The sequence below is a fragment of the Macaca mulatta genome, chromosome 10, assembly GCF_049350105.2.
Source record: "Macaca mulatta isolate MMU2019108-1 chromosome 10, T2T-MMU8v2.0, whole genome shotgun sequence".
Taxonomy (NCBI): domain Eukaryota; kingdom Metazoa; phylum Chordata; class Mammalia; order Primates; family Cercopithecidae; genus Macaca; species Macaca mulatta.
In genome coordinates, this window is record NC_133415.1 from 14,609,624 (window position 1) to 14,616,384 (window position 6,761).

A 6,761-nucleotide genomic window follows, 5' to 3' on the forward strand; every position below is an offset into this window, starting at 1 on the left:
AGATCTCATCTTGAATTGTACTCCTATAATTCCCATGTGTTGTGGGAGGGACCCAGTGGGAGACAATTGAATCATGGGACGGTTTCTCCCGTACTGTTCTCATGGTAGTGAAAAAATCTCACGAGATCTGATGGCTTTATCAGGGGTTTCCGCTTTTGCATCTTCCTTATTCTCTCTTTGCCTGCTGCCATCCATGTAAGATGAGACTTGCTCCTCATTGCCCTCCGCCATGATTGTGAGGCATCCCCAGCCACATGGAATTGCAAGTCCAATTAAACCTCTTTCTTTTGTAAATCGCCCAGTCTTGGGTATGTCTTTATCAGCAGCATGAAAACAGACTAATACAAGAATTATGCTAAATCTATTCTGCCTGTGCTTTGGAAATGGAACAGTAAAGCCTGGATGTCAGCACATCTGTTTACAGCATGGTTTAGGAATATTTTAAGTTCATTGTTGAGATATAATTCTCAGAAAAAGTATTTCTTTGAATATATTACTGCTTTTTGCCAATGTACCTGGTCACCCAAGAGCTCTGATGAAGATGCACAAGGAGATTAATGTTGTTTTCATGTCTGCGAACATAATATTTATTATACAGCCCTTGGATTAAGGAGAAATTCCTACTTTCAAGACGTGTTATTTAAAAAACACATTTCTTAAGGCTATAGCTGTCATAGACAGTGATTCTTCTGATGGATCTGGGCCAAGTAAATTGAAAACCTTCTAGAAAGGATTCACCACTCTAGATGTCATTCAGAACATTTGCAATTCATGGAAGGAGGTCAAAACATCAACACTAACAGGGTTTGGAAGATGTCAATTCCAACTCTTGTGGATGACTTTGAGGGATTCAAGACTTCAGGGGAGGAAGGAACTGCAGATATAGTGGAAATACAAAGAAAACTAGAATTAGAAGTACGGCCTGAAGATGTGACTGAATTGCTACAATCTCATGATAAAACTTGAATGGGTGAGGAGCTGCTTCTTATGGATGAGCAAAGAAAGTGGTTTCTTGAGATGGAACCTACTCCTGGTGAAGATGCTGTGAACATGTTGAAATAGCAACAAAGGATGAAGAATATCAAATAAACTTAGTTGATAAAGCAGCAGCAGGGTTTGAGAAGATTAACTTCAATTTGGAAAGAAATGCTATCAAATAACATTGCATGCTACCAATAAATATTTCATGAAAAGATGAGTCCATCGATGCAGCAAACTCCATTGGTGGCCACTACAAAATTGCCACAGCCTTCAACACAATCCCAACCTTCAACAACCACCACTCTACTCAGTCGGTAGCTATCAACATCATGGCAAGAGCCCCCAGCAGCAAAAAGATGACAACTTGCTGAAGGCTCACATGACTGTTAGCATTTATTTTTAGCAGCAAAACATTTTAAATTGCAGTACGTACATTGTTTTTTAGATATAATGCTCTCACACACTCAATATACTGCAGTATCCAGCAATTAGTCACATTTCTTCCCTGTCTACAGCCCTTAGCCGAATAGTTGAGTCATCTCAATGGGGATGTCAAATCAAACTAAATATGGCCTGAGAAGGACTTGGTACTTCCATATTTGAGTCCTTGTGGATGAACTGCAACCTAACTTGGTAGGTAGACAGGACTGAAAACCCAACTTAGGAGTATGTGCCTGTAACAATCACTGAGTCTCGGCCAATCCCAGCAGTTATACTTCAACCGCTCATACACTGCTGAGTGTGCAAACTATGTTCAAATAAGGCAACTGCCAATCTGTAACCAATCCAGCTGTTTCTGTACCTCAGTTCTGATTTCTGTATGTCGTTTTACTTTTTTTGTCTATAAATTTGTTCTGCCCACAAGGCACCCCCTGGAGTCTTTCTGAATCTGCTGTGATTCTGGGGACTGCCCAATTCACAAATTGTTTATTTCTCAATTAAACTCCTTCACATTTAATTCAGCTGAAGTTTTTAACAGGGAGATAGAGGACAGGGAATGACAAATTTCCAGAACCAGCCAGCAAGAAACACTTTTAACACACACACACACACACACACACACACCCCTCACACTAGCAGATGCACTGGGTCCGAGCTGGGCATTGAAGCCTGAAGTGAGCCTGGCAGTAGCTGGGCTCAGGGAGCTCTCAGTCTAGTTGGAACACAAAGCTGTGAGTCAGGAATTACAAGATGGGTAATAAAGGCAGGGGGACAAAGTTGAGTAGTGGGACAGACAGGCTGAGACATGCTCTGTTTGTGATAGAAGTAGGAGGTGGACAAATGCCTAGGCAGATAGGGGCAGGTCCTCAGTGAAACCCCACCTCCAAGCCAAAGACAGCTTAAAACCTGAAAGCCAAGCTACAAGTTAAATCCTCCGACTGGACTGGTTTGATAACTTGTCTTCCTGTTTGGCATGCTTACCTCTGATTGGTCCTCACCATTCACCTATTTTACATATACCTTCCTACCTTTTCCTGATTGGTTTTCCTACACTGTTGTGCCCACCTTTGAGTGGTGTTGTCCCTTTAACCTTTTTTGCATACTCACAAACCAATCAGCACACACTCCTCATTTTGAATCCATAAAGGGCCCCAGACCCAGACACATGGCAAAACCTCCCCCAACACCCCACCTCCCACCCCCGAGTTCCCTTTCCACGGAAACCGTTTTCATCGCTCAAAATTCTTCTCAGCCCTCCTCACCCTCCAATGTCCAGTATATCTTCATTCTTCTTGGGCGAGGTACAAGAGCTTAGGAACCACCGAACATGGGTACAAGTTATAATACAGGCAAGCTGGGGTACAACAGCGAGGCCGAGTGAGACCTGGGCGAGGCATCCCTGGCTGGGGACCCTGGCTTGCAAAGTGACCAAGAGGAAAAGTCCTACGTCGTTTGGGCAGACATGGGGATTTCCAAGGAAGCTGGAGGGGCTGTGTTCTAAGAGGAACCCACACTTGAGTTAGTACTTGTTGGGTGACTCAGGGTCCCTGGTGTGGAGTCCTGATAAATGAGCAACGATGAGGAAGAAACCCCAGGTTGGGGAGGGGCCCAAGTCGGGAGAAAAATGAACAACTGTTCTGAGAGACAGCTAATCACAAACAACTGGGTACAACGACCTCGTTCTGCTTGTTCTGCATGTAGCCCTCTTCAACGTGACCCTATGAAACTTTCCTCTAGCCCCTGCCTCTTTGCAGACAGCCCCTTCTCTGCTCATTGTAAAGGCAACCTTGCAACGTATTTTCATATCTTCTCTAATAAATCTGCCTTTCTTTACCTACAACTGGCTTGGTAAATTCCCTCACCTCCTGTGCCACCAAACCCAGAGAGTTGCTACCTGTGTCACCGGGCAGATGAAGTTACCCCTGCTCAGGACACCCAGCGTGACCCATGGCCCAAATCACTGCATTTCAATGCTTTGGGCACACTGTCCCCGGAGCCGGGCTGCCCAACTTTTATTGATTGAGCACCCTGGGTGTAGGTCGCCTTGTTGGAGTTGGGAAAGGATTGTTTTCAAAAGAAGGAAAGGCTCCCTCTAGGAGCAAACGACTGTCTTGGTGCAAGGGTTCTGTGTGATCAATTAAACATGAAATGCTTGTGAGGCCCAAGCCACTGATGGTCTCCAGCCCTACTCCTTCCTTATGTAGTAGGTTCTCAGGGTTCCCCACCATGAAGGGCTCTGGGCCTAGCCATTTTCACCCAACACGGGCTCTTCCAACAGGCAATTCATGCCCCCAAGTTCTCCACGGGGGCACAAATGTCAACTCTGGATGGCCAATAGCTTCCCCGGCCCACTTCTGCTTCCTGTCCTCCCCCTAATAAGTTTTTTGTCCTCTTCCATCTCAGGGACAGCCTCCTGCAGGCCTTGCTCACCTCAGTGATCACCTACTACATGCGTGGCTCTGGGCTGGGTTCTCAGGGGAAGACAGATGAGGGAGCTGCAGTCCTACAGGAAAGGTCTCTCAGGACTCCAATGGGTGAGAACCACACCTTCATTGTTCAGCTCCCAGATAAACAGACATTTTTCAGGGTCACCTCTGATTCAATCTCCCCCTGCCACCAAATCAATTTATTTGGTTTATGGATTTTTCTGTTTTGCCAACCAACATGGATCATCTTACAAACACATATGGATCTTTAGGTGACAGACTTACCTTTTGAGGGCAGGCTCTGAGCCACAGGACTACAGTTCAAATCCTGGCTCTGCCCCTTACCTGCTGGCAGACCTGGGGCAAGTGTGTGACATCTCTGTGCCTTAGTTTCCTCAATGATGAAAATTATAAAGGTAGTATCTTCCACTTCCATAGTATCTAAATGAATTGATCTTATAGGTCACTCAAACGGGGCCTGCCAGGAATAAGCTCTCGATCACTCTGTTATTTTTATGGGGAATTTGGTCTCTATTTAAGTTTTTCACTCTCATGGCTAGAGATCAAATACAGGACGTTCAGTTATGTTGGAATTTCAGATAATAATAAACGATTTTTTAAAAGTGTGTTCTTTATCCTCCTTTTCCTCACTGTCTTTCCTCTTCCCTCTGCCCTCCTGGATTTTCCCAGAAGCGCCCTGCATCTCCCTCCATTGCGTGGTGTCCCACACGCCATCATGTATCCACTGCAGTGCTCCAAAGACCAAAGGCCCTTCTGTTTAGCAGAATTCATTTCCTTATGTTATAGGAATTATTTAAAAATTATTTGAGGCAGATAAAGAGGAAAAGGGGTCCTTGGGAAGTTTTCATTTCTGTCTTAAAAGCAGCTCCAAAAAACGTTTCTTGTCTAGCAGGAAAGCCCCAGCTCTTAGAGTCAGGCTGGCAACCTTTGATATGCAAATGTGGACCATTAGAAACCGGGTCCACCCAAACACGGGAATTCCCACCATCTTTTCCTTGCCCCTAGGTTTGCCTGGCAATATGGCCGCCCCCACATAGCCCCACCTGTGTAGATCGTCATGTCCTGTATTTGCATATTAAAATGCTAGGGTGAAAGGGCCAGGTTTTTCAGGGGTTACATGAATGAGATGCCTGGTCAAACCAATCCCCCCTGAGCCCTATGCAAATCAGATACCGCCTCCTCTAGCATCCTCATATAACTGGCTAATTTTTGTGGCACTCGGTTTCCTCTCTCAGCTTTGGAGCCCCCCTCCATCTGTCCCTTCTTCCTTCTTTCTTGCCTATTAAACTCTCCACTCCTTAAAACCACTCCATGTGTTTCTGTGTCATTTTATTTAAATCGGCGCAAGACTAAGGATCCTGGTGTTCCTTCAGTCACTGGAGCTGTATCACTTACAATAGCAATTGAGGTTTCAAAGAGCAACTCCTTCCTCCAGCTACACCAACATGCACACACAAATTCAGGGTTTCACTTTGTTTTATGTTACAGATACTTTATTGCAACTTTTCCCCTTTAACGGTGTCTGGATATTTTGGAATTAATATCTCGGACTTCTTTCTAATCCACATTGGTTCATCTTGTTCATTATGAACAGAGGATTCTACTTGTACTAAAATGTTGTCATGAATTTCAGGACCATTGAACATTCAAGTTGTTTGTCATTTTCTTTGACCACCAACATTGCTGTAATGAACAGGGATTTAAGAGCAAAAGTAACGAGAACACTTGCTTAACCACTTATGAAAACATATACAAGTAGAACAATCAAAATGGTGGATGCCATAGAGAGAACGAGGTAACAAAATAGGAAGCCTAGGGGCCGATGAAGTACATATACAAGGACTTCCTATATCACAAAAGTAACACTTCAGATACATGGAAAAAGAATTTCAATACCAAAAGGCACCTCCATCTCACATCTGTACATTCAAAAATAATTAAAATTTTACATGAAAAGTTGGAAACACAAAATGAACCAGAAAAAATTATATAAATTAGGACAAACGCTGCTTTGCAGTGGGAAGACCTTTGTAAATTTGACAGTAAAAGTGAAGAAGGAGTTTACTAGGGATCTGTTTGACATTACAGAAGCATTCACATTTGTACACCATAAAACCTCAAATACAACATTATAAGACAAACTACAGATTTGGGGGGAAAACACTCCATCATCCATGAAAGACCATATGTTAATAGTTGAAAAAACTTAATCAGAAAATGATAGCACCCAACAGAAGAAAAACCTTAATGGGCTTGGCCCAGTTAAAAACTACCCATCAATGCCTAAGATGCCTATAAAAAATGTGCAAACTGGATAACAAAAATAATGCAAATTAAAGCAATTTAATGCCATTATTTTTCACGTATCTGAAAGGCCAAGATTTAAAAGAAATGTAATCCTTGGTGTAGGCCCAGGCATTGACCAGCAGCCCCTCATCTGTGGCCGGTGGAGTGAGAGTTGCCTGGTCTATCTGGAAGAGTGGCCACCTGGGCCATTTGGACCAAAGGCCCTAAAACATATATGCCTTTGGGGTATTTTCTTTGTTAGGCAGTTTCCCCCGACTTTTCTGCAGTAGACGTGGGTTCTGGACTCCTCTCCTGATGTTCCCCAGGTCCCACCAGCCTGCCCATCACTTGGGCCGTTAACTTCTCTACATGACATGGGGTCTCAGGGGACTGGAGGTCCCACAGACATCACCAGCAGGGCTCCCCAGAAGCTCTCAGTCTCTCATGTACGTCCCTTGCACCCCGCCCCCCGCTTTACCAAGCCCATTTCTCAGAATGACAATCGAGGCTAGTCTGAATTCCCTGAGTCTCACTGAGCGTGCCCAATCCTGTGCCACTCTTCCAAGCCCTAACCCCAACTGTGCCCACCTCCCACCTCTGCACCCA